The 22,460-nt window shown below is 39.7% G+C and overlaps 1 protein-coding gene and 1 long non-coding RNA gene across 3 annotated transcripts in view; both read left to right on the top strand.

Moving 5' to 3' along the window:
* SDK1 (sidekick cell adhesion molecule 1) overlaps positions 1 to 22,460 on the top strand; it is a 744,542-nt gene that overhangs the window by 94,171 nt on the left and 627,911 nt on the right. The gene's annotated exons all lie outside the window — the stretch shown is intronic.
* Positions 8,155 to 22,460, top strand: part of LOC129637546 (uncharacterized) — a 142,771-nt gene continuing 128,465 nt past the window's right edge. Inside the window, exons 1-3 of one of the 2 annotated variants that reach the window (XR_008707517.1) lie at positions 8,155 to 8,414; positions 10,638 to 10,905; positions 11,011 to 12,436. This is a non-coding gene — a long non-coding RNA (uncharacterized LOC129637546). Of the gene's footprint in view, positions 8,415 to 10,637; positions 10,906 to 11,010; positions 12,437 to 22,460 lie in introns of those variants that run through there. The other variant, XR_008707516.1, reaches the window with a different exon arrangement.

Below are 22,460 nucleotides of genomic sequence, written 5' to 3'. Positions count from 1 at the left end.
GCATTGACAAGTGGGTTCTTTACTCTGAGCCATCAGGGAAGCCAGTATTAGATATAGATATATCTATATAAATTGCAGCGAGTCAGACATGACTGAGTGACTGAACAACAACAACATAGAAATCTTATCTGCATTGATATGTCTGTGGGGAAGATTTTCAGATAGCCCAGACAGTAGAAATAACCCTAGATTTGCACTGAAGTACCAAACATGTTTCTCTATGTACCACTTGTATCTGGGGGAAACTTGCTTTATTATCTTATCCTCTCCTACTGCACTGTCTGGGCACATTGTTGTCAAGTCAAGATCATACACCAGAGTTAGACCTTGTTCAAATCTTGTCTCTTTCTTCAACTTTGGGCCAGTTCATTAATCCACCTGAGTTTTTGTTTCATTTTAGATCATTGATAGATAGATGATTTTATGAATGTGATGAAACATACTAAAAATATATAGCTTTATCATCCAGACGAGGGTAGTAAACAAGAATAAGCCAATCTCCTAGTGTTTGAATGTTTTTCATCAGAAGGAATATTTAAGGGAAAGCCACCAAAGGCTTATTGAATGATGGAGAAGCCACACACAACATCCACATATAAACACCCAGGCACACAAGGGCATATATGTGCGCATGAATACAAACATTGATATAAGCACAAAGTGAATTTAAAAGGCTAACTGATGAATGGAGGAGTTTCCATTTTGTAGAATAAGAACAAACAGGACATCTGTAACGTAAGCGTTCCACTTTTATACTAAAACAGAAAAGCAGAAAACAACCTCTTCTAATTTTTATGTCTTTGTGGACAGGATTGAGCAAACTGCAGAGTTGGTGAGGCACAGACCATTTGTTGCCAACAGGATTAAGCATCCTAGAGGAAAGAGGCACAGATTATCCTTTCACCTGAAATTGCTCTTTCTCTCCATATGAGTAGGGAAAACAAAGACACACAACAGAAGCACACACACAATGAGCAGAGACGGCACACTGCCGGCACTGATGACGCCGGGGTGAAGGGAGTCCTTGGAGTTGGCTTTTGTTTCTCCCTTAGTTAACGGCCTACTCAGAATGCACTGCGCTTCCTGGAACTTCATATTAAACATTTCGTAGATCACACAAGGAATTTTCAAACAGCATAATCTTTGCTGAGAGCCATTACCAAACATTTGTTCTTTCAATGACTCTTTGAAAACAAAGCTTCTTTGAACGCTCTTGCACTGTGCCAGGCTTCACAGATTTTTGCATCATGGGAAGTGATATTTTGTGTTTGTGTGTGTGACCAGTGGCATGGTTGACTGGTCTCAGCAACCTGCTTAATCTGTGATGAAAATATGTGACTGAAAGAACAAAGAAATGAAGGAAAAAATAAGTTTAGCAACAATATGTTTGCATACAGGAAGAAGTTTTTCCCAACGTGTGTAACATTGGTCAGTCTCCTTTAATAAAGAAGATTTATTTTCAGGAAACCAGCTTTATGTGAATGATATGTATATCATAATATTTTATTTACCTGTATTTTGACATTTCAAGCTGGGTACTAGAAACTGAAGATTCTTCATACAGCAAATGTTTCTTGGATGATACGTCAGGCTCTGTTCTAGCATTGGGTATCCAGGGGTGTGTAAGAATAGGTCCTTGCTTTTAAGGGGATCCTACTTTTGTGGCAGAATTGTGGCAAATCCTGTAACTAGCCCTTATTGAATGACTACAATGTGTCAGAGTTGGTTCTAGACTCTGGAGATAGTGGCAGGCATAGTCTTGCTCCCAAAATACACTATGACTATTAAGAGAAAGAGACAGTCGAAGGTGGGAAGCTCGAACAGAACTTACAGAGAATCAGCTGAAGTCCAGTGTACGGTGATAACCTGGGAACTCTGTGGTTCACTCTCTTCGCTCAAGTAAATTCCCTTTATGACTAAAATGTTACTTTTCCTCTGTTCTATATTATTAATTATCCATCTTCAGTCTTTAATTATAAGCATTTGCTTTATTGATTTTTTTTATTTTTTTTATTTTTTATTTTATTTTTTTTTTATATTTTATTTTATTTTAAATTTTATTTTATTTTTAAACTTAACATAACTGTATTAGATTTGCCAAATATCAAAATGAATCCGCCACAGGTATACATGTGTTCCCCATCCTGAACCCTCCTCCCTCCTCCCTCCCCATTCCATCCCTCTGGGTCGTCCCAGTGCACCAGCCCCAAGCATCCAGTATCGTGCATCGAACCTGGACTGGCAACTCATTTCATACATGATATTTTACATGTTTCAATGCCATATTGATTTTTTTTAAAAAGTTCATTCTGATTATTTCTAAAAGAAGTTACGAACAAATTCCATACAGCAAGCCATTTGACAAATTACTGAAAAAATAATGTTTGAATAATATGAGTATTTCATTTATCTTGTTATTGAAGGAGATTTTAGCCAATTTCTGCTTCCTATATGTTGAATCGATCATTCTTTTTCAGCACCTGTTTGTAAAAGCTTGTTGATTTGATCTGTACTTGAATTAACTGTTTACATTTAATCTGCTGGATAGACAGTACTATGGATTACTCTATTTATGAGTAATAATTGAGTATAAGTAATAATTACTCTATGAGTAAATTGTTTTATTTTAATATATATTTCTAAATTCTGCTTTTAGAAATTCATTTGCTTTTGCATACTCAACTTTATTCACTAACATTTGATAATAATGCATTATAAGCTGGCAGGGCCATTTATTTACCAAGGCTTGCAATACTTATTTTGTAGTTTCCAGTTTTGAAATAATTAGGCAGTACTGATGTACCGTTCCCATCGCGTTTTCAGAACCGAGCTAGTTAATTAGCTTAAGTGGCTCTGTCAGCCCTATTGACAGTCCAGGGCACATAGTGCGTGCTTGTCAGGCTGCTGAGAGGGAATGTCTAAGAATGCCATCCCCGTGGTCAGCTTGGTTCCCTTCCCACCCTGGAGGTATGAGTGGGCTTTCTTTTTCATGGCATTAAATCAGAACCAGATAATGTGAACTGACACTTTTGCTTGTGATTAGCGTGGGCCTTTTTGTTCAGTGTGGGTTGGTGGTTTTCCAGTTCCTTGCCTTGCTGAGGTTTCCCTGATCTTCATATCCTGTGTCCCACCTTTCCCATGTGATGGTCTCTTAAGATTTTATTACACGTTTGTTTGGGATCCCTTCAAGGCCACTGGAGTCATGCCAGTGATGACCCCAAAGTATTGTTGTTTAAGTCGCTAAGTCATGTCCAGCTCTTTTGAGGCCCCATGGATTGTAACCAGCCAGGCTCCTCTGTCCATGGGATTTCCCGGGAATACTGAAGTGGGTTGTTATTTCCTTCTCCAGGGTCTCTTCCCGACCCAGGAATCAAAGCCATGTCTCCTGCATTGGCAGGCAGATCCTTTACTGCTGAGCTACCTGGGAAGCCTGGTGACACTGAGAGCCACTCACAGTCCATTTGTCCTGTGTTTGCCTTCTGGTTGGCTGTGCATTTGGGTAGGTGGTCTTGTCCTGCCTCTTGTCCTTCCAGTGCCTTTCAGACATCCTTTATGGGTGGGGTTTGAGGTGTTGCTGTTTTCTATTTTCATCAAACTTTATGTAAATTATGGAATTACTCCACAGCATACATTTAGTACAGTTTTACTGGCTTTAGAATCGAGTGCTTTGGCGGGGCAGTGGTGAATGAAGTGGAAATGGAGAGAACAGGAGGAGAACAAGTAGGAAGAAACCCAGACTGGAGTCGGGCTGAGACGGAGCAGGAGAGCCGAGTGTTGGGGTGACTGTGAGCCAAACGCTGGGCAGCTGCTGACATGAGAGGCATGCAGAGAAGCAGCCTCTGTGTTGGGAGGATGGGCAAGAGGAGAGGAGTGGAATGTGGAGTCTGAGTTTCGATGTTCCTAGTTTATGTTGTTGAGACACCATGTGGAAATCCCCTGTGTGTGGGCTAAGTTGCTTCAGTCATGTCTGACTCTTTGCAACCCTGTAGCTTTGTAGACTGTAAGCTTGCCAGGTTCCTCTGTCCATGGGATTCTCCAGGCAAGAATATTGGAGTGGGTTGCCATGCCCTCCTCTAGGGGATCTTCCCAGCCCAGGGATTGAACCTGCCTCTCTTATGTCTCCTGCATTGGCAGGTGGGTTCTTCAGCACTAGCAGAGTTTAAGTGAATAAAGGTATGTACTTGCTGGGATGTATGTTTGAGAGTCACATATTGAATACTTATTAGCTCTGGTGATGAGGCCTATATGAACATGCTCTCTGAGCCTAAATTTGCTCATCCATAAAAGGGGCAAAATAGGATCTTTGTGAGAATTAAATGAGTTAATATGTGTAAAGTGCTTAACAGTATTTAGAACATAATAACTAACATTTAAATGCTAGTTATCATCACCATCACAATTCAAGATTTGTTTAGAAAGAGGTATGATTATAGAGTTGGCACTTGAACAGTGTGGGGCTTAGGGAAGCTGAGCCCCTGCACAGTCAAACATCTGTATAACTTCTGACACCCTCACTCACAAATAACTACTGATAACCTACTGTTCTCTGGAAGGCTTACCAATAATGTAATAGTTGATTAACATGTTTTGTGTATGTATTAAACCCTGTATTTTTACAATAAAGTAAGCTAGAGGACAGAAAATGTTTTAAGAAAATCATGTTGTTCAGACGCTCAGTTGTATCAGACTCTTTGCGACCCAATGGACTGCAGCATGCCAGTCTTCCCTGTCCTTCACTATCTCCCTGAGTTTGTTCCAACTCATGTCCGTTGAGTTGGTGATGCCATCCCACCATCTCATCCTCTGTCACCACCTTCTCCTGCCTTCAATCCTTCCCAGCATCAGGGTCTTTTCCAAAGAGTCAGCTCTTTGCATCAGGTGGCCAAAGTATTGGAGCTTCAGCATCAGTCCTTCAAGTGAATATCCAGGGTTGATTTTAGGAAGATGAAATACATTTATAGTACATATATGTACCTATGAAAAAAACCTGTAAGTGGACCTGTGCAATCAAGCCCATGTTGTTTGTCAGCTGTGCATATTGTAGAGACGAGGGATACCTGACTTGAGCACCTTAACTGCTCGGCTAGGGGTCACATAATTAGTAAGTGTCAAGAATTTGAACCAGGTCAAACTGTATTCTTAACTACACTTGTGTCTGTCCTTCCTTTGTGAAGATAAGCTCTTCTGCAGAGGCTGTGTGCTGTAGAGAAAAGATAGAGGACAAAATACCTAACCTGCAGAAAGGCTGCCCACTGCAGTATTCTTCGGCTTCCTCTGTGGATAAGCTGGTAAAGAATTTGCCTGCAGTGCGGGAGACCTAGGTTTGAATCCCTGGGTTGGGAAGATCCCCTGGAGAAGGGAAAGGCTACTCCCTTTAGTATTCTAGCCTGGAGAATTCCATGGACTGTATAGTCCATGGGGTCGCAAAGAGTGGGACACGACTGAGTGACTTTCACTTTCACATCATTCTAAGAGAAAACCTTACAGAAAGATGCAGATGAAGCTTGATATTTGAGAACTGCTGGGGAAGAATGAAAGGGGAAAAGGGAGAAGGTCTGAGTGGGACACAGAGACGCCAGAGAGAATGAGAGAGTAGAGAAAGGTCATATAGTTTCTGCATTTAGGGACAAGAAAGCTTCAAAAAGCACCTGTTGGTTGACATTGTCAAATGCTGCCTGAGAAAAGGCAGTCTGAGTCACTGTCTGGTATTAACAGATTAAATTTATTTCCCTTTGGAGCTAAAATCAATTGCTAAAAATACAATAAGAAACAGAAATATATGATCTAGTGATGTTGATGAATCAGCAAAAATTTGGAGTTAGATTTATTCTTTTGAGCCCCCCTTCTAAGTTCATAAGTTTTATCAACAGAATATCCTAGAACCATGCAGTATCTGACATTTATCAGTTTAATTAAAGATCTCGTTGGACCACTCAGCTATCTTGTGTGTCTGTGATGCTTCTCTGCAAATCTGAAATGCAGCAGATACACTCCCATGAAAAGATAAACAATGTGCCAATGGTAACCTGGAAGAGCTTCCTTTTAATGCAATGATTAGTCTTATTCATGCTAATTCTTGCCATTTGTTCTTAATTCTTTGTGTCTGCCTTCTCTACACTCAACAAATTATGAGCTGACTAGACCATATTTTGAGAGCAGCAGGTTATGAACTCTGCTGTTAACTTGTCTGACGTCTATGAGGGCTTGGTAGGGCTGGGCTTGTTCACACATATGAGCCCATTGCCTAGATTAACGCCCAGCACAGAGTCCTTGATCAGTGTAATTTAAATAAGGAGTGAGTGAAGCGTCATAGTCAGAAATTTACACAAAATTTATCTGACACAATATAATGATATATGTAATTGGTGTGCTTCAAAATTAACCAAAAATAGAAAACAGACTATGTAAGTTACCAAAAAGCACAATCAGACTTTTATACAGTTGACATTGTGTATGTGCATGGGTGGTGGGCGGGAGGATGATAGAGCCCAACTCAGAGCCCAACTCAGGCAGGGTTAGGGCAGGGCTTGTAGACCCCCAGACCTGTGACCCAACCTGACTGAGCTTCCTGGGGTTCCTTCTTGGCAGATTTTCGGACACCCTCCCTCAAGTATTATAATTTGGCATACTGTGACCATTCATCTCACTTAACAAGAGAATGACTTCTACCCTCTTTAATAAGATCTACACTTTATCTTATTGAAAGGCCAAAATTAGATAAGAATTGGTGTAGTCTAGGGGTGAAGTTTCCAATGAACTTGATGAGTGCCCATAATATTTCTGGAGCCTATAATATTGATGCAGCAAAATGTTTTGGAGAGTAAAAGATGCTTAATGCACATTTCATATCCTGGGAAAACTTATAGCTTTGAACTATTTTGAGATATAATTCAAATACCATAAAATCCACCATTTTCAAGTACAAGTTCACTGATTTTTCACATATTCACAGGTTTATGCCAGCATCACCACTAATTCCGTAAGATTTTCATCAGCTTGGAAAGAAATCCCATACTGATTAGAAGTTACTCTCCGTTCTCCCTCCTCCTCCCCCACCCTCCACCCCTGGTAACTACCAGTGACTTTCTATCTTTATGAATTTGCCTGTTCTGGATATTTCATATAAATGGAATCACAGTGTGTGGTAGTTTGCGACTGAAATTTTTCACTTAATGTTTTCAAATTTCATCAATGTCGTAGCATCTTTCAGCACTTTTGTTTTCATTGCTGAGTAATATTCCATTGTATGGATATACCATTCCACATTTTATTTATTCATTAGTTAATGGACATTTGGGTTGTTCCTGCTTTTTTTGACATTATAAATAATACTGCTTTGAATATTCATGTACATGTTTTTGTGTGAACATATGTTTTCACTTCTCTTGGTTATGTATCTAGGAGTGGAATTGCTGGGTCATATGGTAACCTTTGTTTAACTTTTTAAGGTTATGTAGAATTTTAATATCTACAGAGTGCTTTATATCTTTATCACAGTGACTGAGAAAAGAAACTGAAGCTCTGAAAGATTAGCTGGGCCAGAGAAAAGCTTGCATCTGTCACAAACATACATTTAAAGTGAGATTCATTGATGTATTGGTTAATTTAGGGAAGAACTGAAACCTAAATATTGGTCAGGAAGGGTAAATAAAGTGTGTGATATTCACATAGTGGAAGTCTGTTGCAGATAGATTTGTGTGTGGAACAGTTATCTGCATAGCAGAAAATATGTGTATATATACACACACCTCATCAGAAATAGATTTAAAATCATAGAACATAATGCCTAGTGAAAAAACGGGTTGCAGAATGATAGATACAGTATAACATCATTTACGTAAGCTAAGAAAACCATAAAGAAGTAACATACGTGGTTACTCACATGCAGAAGTGTGAAAACGGATACACTGGTCTGTGTAGTGGTTGGTCAGCGTCTCTACTTCTGAGCTTTAGAATTCCTGCCATTACTCTTTCCTATATATTTAACAAATTATTTCCATTACAAGACTGTCAGTTTCTTTATATAGGGGTCATATTTTCTTCACTGTTTTATATCCATTGTCTAGCACGATGTACCTAGTACATGAACGTGAAAGCATATTTTTGAATGGCTAAGCAAATGAGTATCAGGCCACTTAAAGTATTTTGGGAAGAAGGTAGGGTGGGACAGATTAGATTAGCCATTCTCCCTTTCTGCTTATTGTCTCTTCATACCTTCATATTCCCTTGGTGTTATCATAATATGAGACCTGCAATTACAAGAGTAGTTCTGTGTGACATGACGTGCTAATAAAGCAGATGGTGTGTGCAAATAAGCAGGAGAAAAGACATCTTTGCTGCAGAAGTCATTGCTGTCTCCTTTAAAGTATGGAGTATTTTATGATATCTCAGTAGATTTTATCTTCATTGTCAAGGTAATGATTATGTATCCTATAAATCTTGATGGCTTTGTTGTATCAAGTGTCAAATTGCACAGCTTAGGTAGTTGTAGAAAGAAAGATGTCTATGATCAGATTTGGAAGGAGTATTACTAATAGTTTTGCCTTTCAGGAACATGTTGATGTCACCTCTTTGTGTTTATATTGGAGGAAGAGAACTGTTTCCACTTAGGGTCTGTCCCTCCTTTCTCTTTATTATCTTCTCCCCACAGGAAAAAGAAGGGCAAACTAAAGTTTGGAGCTTAACAACAATATGATGAAGTTTCTGGTTTCCACATCTCTGTTCTGACTCTTTCCCTGAGTGTTTTGTGGCAGTAAAGATGCTCCTCTGCTCTCCCTGCTTCACAATAAGGAGAGCGAGCGGGTCAGCCCTGGTAGGACGCGTCTGGTCCTGTCTCAGCCTTCCTGGGTGGGTAAACCAATTAAGGCTCTCTGTGAATCAGGTCATGAGGAAGGTTATAGGGAACCTCATTTGTGACCCTCAGCGCAAGCTATATTCTCCAGCACAGTTCACCAGAACTACAAGGGACTATAGGTGGCAATGCTTTGATCCCCATCTGTCTGTCTGTGCTTCTGCTCAGTTGATTAGAGCCAGGCGTGATGGTGACGTGAGCCACACATTTCCTGTTACACTTCCCACCCTGTAATAATGATAGTCTTGATTTTCTCCATCCTTTGCAATGTTGAAACTTTTCTATTCATACTTATGTCTCACAGAATCTTCAGCCAGCATCTTGGCATTGTAGGGATTTACTCAGCTATTTAGAAGCAATGTGACCTATTTGAACCCATAAAAGCAGTTAAAACCCTGAGGGATCCTGTCAGGGCACATTGATGATAGTTGCTTTTATATGTGGTGAAGCCTTTTATTTTTATTTGTGAAGGTACCGAAACAGTCTGTCTTCCTTCAAATAAATACCTACTCAGCACAGGAATATTTTACTTTATAAATGTAGCTGTTGTATTTAATTAAATCTAAGATGCCACTGATTAAAAAGATGCACTGTTTTATGTCTCACTAAAAATGATGCTGCCAGTTAATTGTAAGATGCCATTGGTTAAACAATGCAACCCCACTCCACGGTATTACAATATGAAGAAAAGAGAAATATGGAACAAATAAATTAAGAAGGAGTGACTCTTCATTTGCAGAATATCTCAGTAGGAGCAGGTTGGTGTATTAACCACTGAATGGTGAGCTTAATGTCTACAGACTGAGGTTCTACTTTTGGCTACAGGAGAAAATGTATATAATTTTGCTTTGAAAAGGATAGAGATAATAGAGTTTGGAACAAGTCTGGTCTCTGCCCACCTCTCCAGCATCTTCTCATGACACTTAGTTTGACCTTTTTTAATTTCTCAGGCCCCCCAGCCTTCTTTCCGCTCGTGTCCTTTGCATATGCTGTTTTCTCGGCCTAAACCCTTTCTTGCTCCTTCCCTTGGTCACGTCCTACTAACTCTTCAAGCTCCCCCTTAAATATTACCTTCTCTGACTCTCCAGGCTAGGTTTGCTTGCTTTAATACGCTAAGGCAAGTATACCGAGTCTATGTACTAACTGCCCCTCGTATTTCTTGGTAGTAACATTTGTCACTCTTGTAATGAAATGTTTATGCAGTTATTTTCTTGTTGACTTTCAAGATAGTCTTGCTCATGCTCTGTTCCCGCTGCGTGTTCAGTGCCTGGCACGTGTTCTGAGCCTGACTGAGATTTCTTGAGTAGATACAGTGGCGGTGCCCGGCAGTGACGCATTCTGCTGGGGTGGCAAGTCAGAGTCTGAAGGTGTCCATTGTGTTTGGCAAGAGTCAGTGGATATGTTAGAAGGCATAGTTTTAGTGGGAGAGTGGGGACAGAAGTGAGATTGCAGAATATGTTACAAAGGAAAGCAAGACTACTCTCTATAAACACTGGAACACTTGCAAATAATTTCTCGACTTGATAATACCTTTCCTTACGTTTTACTAACTCAGTGAACCCTGTCAGAATCGTCCAAATTACAGAAAGATAAAAAATAAATCCCAACACATGCTACTATGATTTCTTTTCTCAGCGGATAATGGATAGAATGGAATATTCACTTCAGTAATCACGGGCAGGCAGTTCAGAGCATTCTGCTCCAGAAGAGCAAAGAGTAGCCCAGATGTTCTCTTCCCCTCTGCTTATCACTGAGCCAAAAGTACCGTCATCTCTTTTTTTTTCAGTACCACTGGCATCAAAAAATATGTACTCTTTCATCTCTGTGCTCAACAGAACTTGAAACAGAACCTTAGAAGACCAGCTCTTCACATAAGCATGAGGTAATTTGAAAATCCTTGTGTGGTGGAAGTGGCCTTGTGAAGACCCTAATTGTGGCGCTCTCCCAGGCTGTGTTGCGGAAGGTGCAGCGGGCGGACCCCGGGCAGTGCTGCGTTAGTCCTGCGTGCTCCACTTGCGACAAGTGGTAACCGTGACAAGTACTTGCCCCTTGCGGTGAGCCACCTGTTCAAGCACTTTACGTACATTTACTCGTTTAATCTTTGCAACAAATTCTGTGAGGAAGCTGCCCTATTGCTTTTTTTCTTTTTAATCCATTAGGAAACTGATGCTCAGAGAGTAGCTTGCCCAGGAGGGCAGAACTGGTGTTTGAACTGAGAGGCCTTCTGGCTTCAGAATCCTTGTTCCCAAAGACTGTAATGTACCTCTGATGGTGCTGATGATACAGTCAGGACCTGGGACTGACTGCCATTCCCTTTTCTGCCTCCTTCCTCCTCTCCTTGTGCTGTTGACCTGTCCCCTCTTCCCTTGGGGTGTGAGTGTCTAGAGAAGCCTCAGTGCAGACGCTTCCACCCTCCCACCCGGGCAGTTACTGTCTTGGAGTGTATCGGTTTCTCTCGACACCGTCATTGGCTCTGTATGACTCTCTTGCAGCGGGAGCTCTGTGGTGGGTTCAGTCAGTTTCTGAATGCCGGTCACAAATCCTAGTCAGCCTTCACCATGTTGATCATTTGAGAAAATATGTTCCTAGTTCTGATAACTGTTTTACATGCACACTTTTGGAAAACCTAATCTGTTTTTAAAGTTGATAACTACCTTGTGTATGCATTAAGTACTGAAGTTCCCAGTGTTCAAGAAATGCACTACACTATTAAAAAAGAATTAACAGCTTTCTCTAAAGAACAGAACTAAGCTCAGTGTGGTCTGGAATTAATCCCTGCCTAGAAGTTCCACAATCAAAAGGGAAAAATGTGGAAAAGCAAAGATAAATAAGTAAAATTGGAAAGTATGCAAAACCATTAGAGATGTGCCAGTGACTCAGAAGTAGATAAAACCGAGAAACCCGTCCCAGCCCCGGGGTGTGAACGTGCCGCCACAGCACTGGGTGTCTGAAGTGTTTCCCTGACACTCAGACCTCCTGTCAGTGGTGCACGGGAGAGCCTTCCTTAGTCGTTGCAAAGAAAAGAATGCCCTGGAGGGAAAACAAAATAAAATGCTATTTAATATTCAACTTAGTATTCTTTAAATTTACAAGTGTCAGTAATAATATCATAGCTGGATCAGCAGTATTGTCGTATTAGCATTAAAATTTTCCCATTATTTTTTTGGCGTGGTGAATTCGAAAGTATTGTTTAACCTAAAGGATTTTTAAAGGTTAGATGAAATAGCATTTATTTTGCACAGCTTGATGGATTGCCAGCAGCAGGGAAGACTTTGCAGCTCAGATGTTTTCAACACCCTTCTGATCCTCTTTTTCCACGTTTCCTTCCTCGTTAATTTTTCTTTCAGAACCGTGACCATGTTACTGTATATAGAGGAGATGCCTAAGCAGTCAGGTGTTAATGGACTTCTCTGCATTTTATGTGTCTGTATGTCTGCCTCATCATGTCTCTTAATAGCCTTGCTGATGCTTGGGGGAGGGGAAGGGGAGGTTTTGCTTAATTTTGTGATATACTTTGTATTGTACAATAAGCAGGATTATAATAAATTGCCATTTTAGAGAATCTGAATGTTATCTCATTGTATTCATTTTAATATAAAAAGAATCTTTATGGAAGAATTTACCACATCTCAGGAACAGTTATTTTTAAACATAGTACTTGGGATTGCCTTATTGCATTGTTGCTTAAGTGGTAGTGCAAAGGAGAAAAGAGTAAAACCCTTTACTAATGATCTTTTTTTTTTTTACAGTGGATTTCCTTCTCTGAACTCCCACTTTTAGTTATTTCAATGTTAAATTTACTGTTTGTCACTAAATAATTGTGATGTTCACAATTACAAAGCTCTTAAAATCGCTTTTCATATTTGCTACTTATGATAGAAAACCTTTTGACCTAAATATTTTATGAATACTTAAAATTTCATATTATTGACTTTAGACATGTAGAGTTTAATTTTTAGTACTAAGCTACCATATGTAAACTGATTATATTACAAAATGAAATCAATCGAGAATGGACATGTTCTACTTTGCATGAATGTCCAAAACTCAAGTACCTCTCTAGGCAATGAGGTGGCTTCCCATTAGTTCTTGGTTGGGACTATATTCTTGTGGACTTGACAGTGGGTATTATACCAAAAGACAACTCCCATTCCCTAAGTGAAGGGTGATGTTTAGAGTACTGTGAGTTTGTGAGAACTTGCTCTCAACCTCAAATAAATAGAGTGCTCCAGGAGCTCCATTTTTTATTTCCAATTTCTGGGCATTTGAGACTATTTTGGAAAGTGGGCAAAAGTTCTTCTTGTAAGTTGATTGAGTTGATAAGACCCTAGAGAAGTGGAATTGTCCCGTAGAGTCTCAATACTACTTCCTGCCTCCACAGAGCATCCCTAGTCTGTTATGATGAGCCTGAATAAAAACGAGATAGCTTAAGTTTTAGTTTAGATCTGCATTGGCTACTATAAGAAAAACATTTAAACTGAAACCTGATAATTAAGTTTTTAATAAAATTTTCAATATGCTAAATGTACAAAATAAGAGACGTATAAAAAATACCTGAGCATGGAAGAGACTTCTTGGAGATGTGGAGCATGGTTGCTGATGAGAAGAAATAAATAGCAGATTGCATGGTGCTCAAAGTCAAATAGTAAATCAGAAGACATAATGCCTGGTTAACAACAGTAATGGGGATATAATTATATATATACACACACACACACACACACACACATATATATCAGTATCTGTATTGGGATTTCTGAATTTCAAAATAAAGAGAAAATTCAAGTATCTAGTCAGAATATAACATGTTAACTTCAAGTGGAAGACAGACAGACCCAAGGATTCTGTAGCCAGCTAATAGTATTACTTAAGTGGTTAAAGGGTGCATGTTGACAGACATACAATTGGTCTAACTATGAATCCTTTCAGAAAAAAATTAAGAAAATATTGAAGGCAGTGGCAAAATCTAGGGTGAAAAAGCCACACAATATTATAGAAAAGAAACAATGGCTTGAATGCAACCAGTGGAACTTGAATCTGAATGATTGTTAGTTAATAGGTTGTGAAGCTAAGTGCATTCATTGCACAGAAAGTACTGTGGGACATAACCAACTTTTATTAATAACACTGGAGTTCTTTTGCAAAACTCAAATAAATTATTCCTTTCTATAGCTCTGAGTTCATATGCATTTCTAATTAATTGATTGAAAAATCTACTCTGGCAAGGCCTGGGACCAAAGCGAGGAAAGATAGAGATAAACTTGGGATATTTAAAAGTGGGCGAGGAAATGATACAAATATGATAGACTGTCAGTTCTAGGGAAGAATACCAGAAACAATCTGATTTTCAGAAGTAATCATAAAAATAGATAGCATTTAATGAGTGTTGCAGGTCTTATTTTAAGTATTTTGTTATCTCATTTTACACTACATATTTTCAGGGATATTAATGGACAGGCCAATCTTATATATCTGCAGAAGTGTAAAGAGCATGCATATAAGGTACAAGACATAGATACCTTAATTTTAAAGTTTGTTTTTTTTTTAGTATTTCCCCTTTGCTCTTTTTAAAAATTAAAAAAAATTTTTTAATTGAAGAATAATTGTTTACAGAATTGTATTGGTTTCTGCCAAACATCCACTTGAATCAGCCATAGTTGAAAAGTCTAGGGAGTAATCATAATAAGGAATTGAAGGGAGCTGCTGTAGGTACTGATGTAAAGAGAAAGTACTACACTGGCTGGTGAGAGCTTTCCTCCTTCTATAAGAAAGTGTAAGCACAAACGACGCCAATATTTACCTTTTTTACTGTGGCTGCGTAGTCGGCTTGGTTTATATCTGACGATAGAGAAGAGTAAAATTTTTATGGAGGAGCCAGAACCGGAGTTTCCTGCCTTAGGAAAAGAGAATACGTAGTTAATTTTCATGATTCCTATCAAAAGAACAATGAACTTTTGAGCAGGTTGGTGAACAAATGGAGTACAGAGCAAGGCTAATTGAATCTTCAACAGGGAGAATTTCTGGAGATAAGTAGGTTTCTATGATTTCATAAGATGGGTTTTTTGGGACAATGAGAACATAAAAATAGTAAATTCAGGAGTGAAAACTCAATCGAAAAATACCCTGAATTGTGTTTTAATCATGGAGTCAGTTGCTTTTTATACTTTTTTTGCTTTTGTTTTCTGTCCATACAAAGAATCCTATACAATAGAAATATATTTCCAGGTGGTATTGTATTATAGAATTCAGTAACTTAGATTGAATTTACTTTTGCTTTTGCTATCTGAGTGGATTAGGAAAATTCCTTTCGGGCAACCAGGGACCAGATGATCAGACAGACATCATATCATTTTCTTTGCTATGAAAATTATAATTCAACCTTGGGAAAATTTTCTAATGTTGTATTTTCTGTAAATAATACAAAGAGTAAAAATAAGTAAAATCATTACTCTGTTTTTCTCCCTTCATATTCTGAATAATAAACAACTGATTTTTGGCAAATACATATTCATTTAATTTTAGGGATGTTATTTTTTAGTTTATTTTGATCAAAGATGTAAAAAGATCCATTATTTTATGCTCAAAGGTGTGCTAGCCAAGATAGCTTGCTATAGATATCTGGTATCTTTTCGTAAATAACTATGTTTAGAAAAGTCTTTTCTCTGAAATCATCTCCTTAAATACTTAAACCTAGTTAGATCACCCTCAAGTATAAGGGATTTGTGAACCACGTAGGATATTTCAGGAATTCTTTCATATCGAAGCAAACAGGAGGCTTTAGTATTATTGTGGAAAGGGAAAAAATGGGAGATTTGGGGGTAGCTGTTTCATTTATGCATCAAAATTTATTTTTTCTTTTTGCTAATAGTCTGATAAGCAATTTTGTTTACCTAAGAATTTCTCTTCATAATTAATCAAACCCAAAATGTTTAAGATAAATAGCAAAATATTTTTCATTATTTGAAATGACTATGGCTGATTAAAACTATTTCTAGCAAAATTGACTATATGTTAATTAGGTCCCATCACTTCATGGGAAATAGATGGGGAAACAGTGGAAACAGTGTCAGACTTTATTTTTTGGGCTCCAAAATCACTGCAGATGGTGACTGCAGCCATGAAATTAAAAGACACTTGCTCCTTGGAAGGAAAGTTATGAACAACCTAGATAACATATTCAAAAGCAGAGACATTACTTGCCAACAAAGGTCCGTCTAGTCAAGGCTATGGTTTTTCCAGTAGGCATGTATAGATATGAGAGTTGGACTGTGAAGAAAGCTGAGCACCGAACAATTGATGGTTTGAACTGTGGTGTTGGAGAAGACTCTTGAGAGTCCCTTGGACTGCAAGGAGATCCAACCAGTCCATCCTAAAGGAGATCAGTCCTGGGTGTTCATTGGAAGGACTGATGCTGAGGCTGAAACTCCAGTACTTTGGCCACCTCATGCAAAAAGTTGACTCATTGGATAAGACTCTGATGCTGGGAGGGATTGGGGGCAGGAGGAGAAGGGGATGACAGAGGATGAGATGGCTGGATGGCATCACCAACTCGATGGATGTGAGTTTGAGTGAACTCCAGGAGTTGGTGATGGACAGGGAGGCCTGGCGTGCTGCAATTCATGGGGTCGCAAAGAGTCGGACATGACTGAGCAACTGAACTGAATGAATATTACATCCTCAATATGGAAAAAATATCAAAACCTTGAGGTCTTTGATTTTCCACTCGTCAGACGTAAAATTGTCAGCTTTTTTTGCAAGTGGTAGAAGAGCTGTAGGAACTACTAAACTAAAATGTACCTTTTCTTTCTATGCATAAGCTGCTGCTGCTGAGTGATCTCGGGGAGGCAGGCCTGTGTTATCGTCCAGTGGCATTGACTTACACTTTTACAGAGAGCAAATTTATGGCCCTTATCTGGTGAAGACTTTATGAATGACTGGTATAAATCAAGCACTGAATGACTATTTTTCCCTTTGAGCATATATCTATGATTCGGAGACTGATTTCTGAGTAACTTTTTTGTAACCCATTTAAATGACCATTTTCAACCACTTTTCTATATTTTGGCATAAAACAAATAACTAAAATATAACTTAATACCAGTGATAGATTTATTTTTCTTCTGTTAAGGAGCTCCTGGAATTCACCTGGAACTCTTATACAACTCAGTAAATGACCTCAATTAATAGAGTGGTGGGAATCCAATGCCTGGGATTGACTGAAGCAACTATGTATGTCCACCTTTTAGGTGGGAGAGGGAAAATGAAGTATATATTTATTTTTAAAGGTACTAATGATGAAATGTGCCATTCATTGAGGAAAACAAGTAGATAGGAAAAGCCCGTCATTTCTAGGACATTTGCAGAGTAAATAACTTCTGTTACAAGTCCTAGAAAAGTGAAAAAGTATTAGCCCATGATCTTCTGAACACTTTCCCAAGAGACTTTCCTTCAGGAGGATGTCTCTAAAAAGAAGATGGAAGATATGCAAGCTCACTTGGAAGGAAGAGCTAGAAATAGGTGCGTTTAAAAATAGTTTCATGAACACTGTCCTTCTCCTCAGAAAAATTTTGATCTATAGATGGCATCCTGTAGGTAGAGGGGTTACATGAAATTGTCTTTTATTCTCAAATGGTCCTTTCTTTGTCTTCCTCTTGTTACATGCAGTTGTATGACTTAAACAGCTAATACCATGGAAAAATTAGTTGGTCAGGAGATAAGCAGTTGATCTTGGCTGTTTTAAAGGGACAGCAAGAGAGGGTTGTAAGTGAAGTGATGCAGCCCCTGGTGAAAAGAGGATGACCCCCTGGATGAGCAGGTTGAGGATGTGTTTGTTAGGAGGGTTGATTGAATCATTGTATAGAAGTAAAGCCCTTAGGACAGTCCTTGGCACGCGGCATTCAACCAATAGCAGCAACTGTTACCATGCAAAGCAAGGGCTGCCTGTACATTTTAATAATTTTGCAAGCAAAGAAACCGAATTTTGGAAAGATTAGGTAATTGTCTGAGGCCGCATAGGTAAGAAGTGTCAGAAACCCATTAACAAAACGTTTTAATGTCTCCGGACGTTAGTGTTGTAAGAACTCACAACCTGTCTGTCGATGCTTCTGTCAGAATACGCATGGAGCTCCAATTACTAGTGGATTGTTTTAAAAAACTCATCCGCCTATCTAATCATGTCTGTAGCCCTCTAGGGGACTCTCTGCTTATCTGGGCTGACCATGTAATATTGCCAGGGCTGGCTGAAAAATGAATTATTATACAATGATTGCACAAAGCTTCTGGAAGCTAGTGACACACTTGGCCTTCCAAGATTGTTTCTTGGAATGAATCAAAACTCCTTAGTCTTAGAATGAAGGAGGAACCATCCTGGAACAAATGAAAAATCCCAGAGAAGGAAAAGAACATCCCACTAATTGAGTGGGGAGAAGTGGGATAACTCACTGCTTAGCAGTGAAGATGCCTGGTTATGCTGGGAGATGAGCAGGGTGGGAAGGGATGTTGAGTGACCCTGCCTTTAGTTTCCAGGATTCAGTGTAGTCTGTGCTCCATTCATTGGGCAGCTGGTAGTTGGAGTCCACACAGAGTAGTTAAATCTGGGCGAGTCTGATTCTAATTTACAATCCAGCTTCCAAAATGGAGGAGATCCTATTCAGAATATCTTAAATTATTCAGGGTAGAGGAGAATTATGATACGGAGATGGACTGTAGGATTAATACTAGGCCTGGAAAGATGAAGACCAAAAAAAAATTGATTAAAGAAAAAACCTGACGTTATTTAGTGCCTCTAAGATGCCAGGCCTTGTGCATGACTTTTACTTATTAATTATGTAATTCTCATAAAAATCTTGTTAGCAGGCATTGCAGAGACAAGTAAGCTGAGACTCAAAAAAGTTAAGTAACTTAACTACTAGGGCTGCTGCTGCTACGTCGCTTTAGTTGTGTCCAGCTCTGTGTGACCCCATAGACGGCAGCCCACCAGGCCCTGCCGTCCCTGGGATTCTCCAGGCAAGAACACTGGAGTGGGTTGCCATTTCCTTCTCCAATGCATGAAAGTGAAAAGTGAAAGTGAAGTCGCTTAGTCTTGTCCAACTCTAGTGACCCCATGGACTGCAGCCTACCAGGCTCCTCCGTCCGTGGGACTTTCTAGGCAAGAGTACTGGAGTGGGGTGCCATTGCCTTCTCCGAACTACTAGGGCCAGTAAGTGGTAAAGCTGAGATTTTCTTTTTAAACCCAGACCCATTTTAATATATCACATAGCTCTTAAATGAAAGATACCAGAGTAAAACATTAAAAGTAAGACATTTTGGGAGTGCATGTCTCATCTTCGATCTTGAACATTTTTGATCTTGTTGCAGGAACCCCAGAATTTATGTTTCTCTGGAAATAATGTTTGAACTTGTGATTTGTTACCTGGGCCATACTGCAGAAACCTATTTTATGTGCTTATGGCTGTCTTTCTGTGTCTTGATATGTATATTGATTTCTTTATATATAGCTTTCTGTACTGTTGATCAATAAAATGCATATAATTATTATATAAGGGCTTCCCTGGTTGCTCAGTGGTATAGAATCTGCCTGCCAATGCAGGAAACCAGAGTTTGATCCCTGGGTCAAGAAGATCCCCTGGAGAAGGAAATGGCAACCCACTCCAGTGTTCTTGGCTGGCAAACCCCATGGACAGAGGAGCCTGATGGGTACAGTCTCCATGGGATCACAAAAGAGCCAGACACGACTTAGTGACTAAACAGCAACAATTATTTTATAAAATAATACATTTTGGGGTATATCTTAGGGGCCCTGGGGGCTCTGCTCCTCACCTGGAGGGCAGCCCTTCCTGGGAGCAGCACTGTGCAGGAACATGAGCACCGGCGGGTAGTTGTCAGGGGGTTCCTCTGTGCCGGGTGGCAGCTGTCTCCATCTCCGTGTTTGCTAGAGAAGCGGCATGGCCAGTGCGTCACTCCTCGGGAATTCTAAATTTGAGAATAAACAGCACTTCCCTGATACATTCTTATGTGCCATTTTTCTTTCCATGTGAGTATTCTTAATGAATCGTTTCTGTGTATTGGAAGTGTGTCTTCATTAGTAACTAAATTCTTTTCATAGCAAGTAACAAAAACAGACTCTAGTCTACTGAAAAAAAAACACTTGTTCTAAGGCCTCACTGGTATTTTCAGGTTGGGACTCGCAGAGTCCAGACTGGGCACTGGACTCTGTTAGACAGTGAGGAGCTTCTCTCCTTGTCTGACTCTTCTCTAGCTCATCTCTGTCTCTGCCTCTGCCCTTCTGGCTTTAAGGTCACTTGAAACAGCCTTTTCTTTGCTTGTTGACTTCCTTCTCTCTCTGCTCACTGGTTTGCCCTTGGCCTCTGAGCACAGAGTCCTATGTGGCTGCCTCCTTGCTCATGATTTTTTATCTCCTCAGTTTCTAATGAGCAGATTCTAACCAGAATCTCTGAGACGTGATTCCAGAATCCCAGAGACAGAATGACCTGATTATTGGCCCTCCCTAAGGTAGATACCACCACTAGTTAGGTATCCATATGATGTCCATGGTCTGGGGGGCAAGTCCTGCCCTCCCCAAGTGCTGCTGGGGGTCGGTCTTCCCCTGGAACAGGAGCAGGGGGAGACTGGGAGGTGCCTGATAGTGGTGTGTTACTCACTAATTGGATTTGGCTTCTTTGCTTCTGGCTTTCTTGTATTTTACTCCTTTTAAACTAAGGAAGCAGTTATCGCCACTCATTGTGTATTTTCAAATTAAAATTCACTTCCAAAGTATTCCCAGTAATAAAGGGCTCCCAGAGAACTGTGGTACAAGGAGGACCAGGAGCAGACTTACTCTGAAAACTGGAGAAGATATTTTAAAGCAAACGCATCTCTTTTACTCACCAGGACCCTAATAGACTGCTGATTGTTTAGCTGCGTGATCTGAAGACACACGCGCTGGTTTGGCCTATGGGTTAGACTGTGCCTTTGGTCACATTCTTTGCTGCCTCTCTGCGATGAGAAATACCAAGGGTGAACGCCAATTGTACTTACAAAGGCAGTCCATGAAGTGGTGAATGGAAGAATCAAACTTTTACGGTAATCTTTTATTGTAATCTATTTTCAGTTCTGTCAGAGAAGCAGCATGGCCCAGTGGACTAAGGAGAGGATGGGGAATTTGGAGCTCTGAGAGAGAATCTGTTTTGCAACTGACTAGCTTTGTGACCTTGATAAAAGCACATTAACCTTCGTCTACTTCCTCATGTGTAAAATGGGATCTACCTGATGGAATGATCAGAATATAGGTACATTCTGACTTAAGCAAACTAAATAATAAGAGAGATTTTATATGAATCGGGAGTGGGTATCAGAAGACTGTGGTTTGTAAGAAGATTCCTCCTAGAATTCATTTAAAATCCAACCTCTTCTCAGGCTTTTAAACTGTGGCTAATTGACAAAAGTTAAATTTATATATACAAGTTTAAAAAAATACACTTACTGGATACTGTGAGAAAAAAATTCGGTAGAATTATGATTTGATAACTCAGTAAATCCATGTGAAATACTAAAAAACAATGTTTTGCAGGCAGCAGTAAACAAAGACTATTTTGAGACCTTAGATTTCAGGGTGAATTTTTTCAGTACGAGAATGCCAGTAGTGCCATTTCTGCCGTATTTTTCTAACTTGTTGACATGGGCATCGTCATATTGGTCTTGGCGTCATGACACGGGTGCTGAGTCGACATTCACACTGGCAGCTTGTCATCCTGCTCCAGTCAGGAATGGCCTGTAGGCAGTTTCAGTTTATCTGCTGCTACTGGAATTTTGATGTAGCAGTGTTGAAAGTTCGATTTGTGCTATGGCAGTCTTATGCCTACTTGTGAATTTATTCTCCAGAGGGCAAAGGACCCTAAAAGCTCACATATAAACAAGCTCAAAGGATTAAAGTAGGAGGAAGAAATAAATAGCAGTTTGCTATATATTTATATTGAATTTTGCATAGCAGTCTTAGTTATTTAAAAGTACATTTTGCCGGTTTTCACATAGAGAAACTCCTCAAGTCCAGAGACTGGGTGGCTAGAGACACAGCATCCAGATCTTATTAAGAACCCAGGTTTCCTAACTTCCCAGTCCAGACTGCTCTCTGAACTGTTGCAGAAGGGTGCTGGGCGACTGGGTTCTGAAACCAACTGATATGTGCTTTGGGGTTGTGTTTGAAGGAGATATTCCACTCCCTCCGTAGCGTAACATAATTTGCTTATAACTCCCCAATAAAATTGTTTTCCTCCGTCTGAAAGAGACTCTCCCAAACCAGTCTGAGGATGAACGCTGCTCTGCCATCTTTTCCAGAAAGGGCTTTGTGGCTGAGCCTCATTGTTGCATGGGTTCACAGCGTGTTATTGCTAACTTGTAAATATTCATTTACAGGAAAGAGTGACTAAAATCTTGGCGTTCTTTTATACTGCTGAGAAAAAGCTAGGTTTTCTGTTTCTTTTAGAGGAAGGTTTTCCCAAAGTTTCGTCTTGGTTGCAAAACATACCCCCAGAGATTCCAATCAACATAACTCATGCTGACCAGCTGACTCCAAGTATGACAGCGCAGTGTTCAGCAAGTCCAAATGAAACCG

The sequence above is a fragment of the Bubalus kerabau genome, chromosome 23 (genome assembly GCF_029407905.1).
Source record: "Bubalus kerabau isolate K-KA32 ecotype Philippines breed swamp buffalo chromosome 23, PCC_UOA_SB_1v2, whole genome shotgun sequence".
NCBI classification, from domain to species: Eukaryota; Metazoa; Chordata; class Mammalia; order Artiodactyla; family Bovidae; genus Bubalus; species Bubalus kerabau.
Note: the sequence above shows the minus strand (reverse complement) of the source record. Positions and strands in the feature narration are given on the sequence as shown.